Below are 435 nucleotides of genomic sequence, written 5' to 3'. Positions count from 1 at the left end.
CCCCATTTTGGGTAGCCAATGTCCAAGTTGCCCATCCCTGTCTGCTCTGTGTATGGAGGGGGTGGGAATGACCCTTGCTGTAAAGATTTGTTCTCTCTTTTGAGCTACTGCATCCATAGGTATAGGTCAAGTTCATCAAATTGTATCAGATTACTCTTTTTTTCCTCTTCTTTCTTCTTCTAGTTGAGTTCTGGTCATCCAGCCATTGAAGCCAGGTCAAGTGGGCATCATCTGCAAGTGTGGGTGTTCTTGTGCATATGCCATCTCTTCTTATCAGCTGGATGCTTCACTCTCCACTCTAGTTCTCTGTGGCTGTCATTAACTCTGGGCCCAGGAATTCCCCAGGTATTGCCATACTGCTGGCCAACTAGGTCTCCACACAGGTTTACAGGAGTCTATTGAATATGGTAGGGCTTAGCTTGCAGCTTCACTGCT

The sequence above is a fragment of the Chrysochloris asiatica genome, unplaced genomic scaffold (assembly GCF_000296735.1).
Source record: "Chrysochloris asiatica unplaced genomic scaffold, ChrAsi1.0 scaffold00019, whole genome shotgun sequence".
Taxonomy (NCBI): Eukaryota; Metazoa; Chordata; class Mammalia; order Afrosoricida; family Chrysochloridae; genus Chrysochloris; species Chrysochloris asiatica.
The sequence above is the reverse complement of the archived record's forward strand: the minus strand, read 5'-3'. Positions refer to the sequence as shown.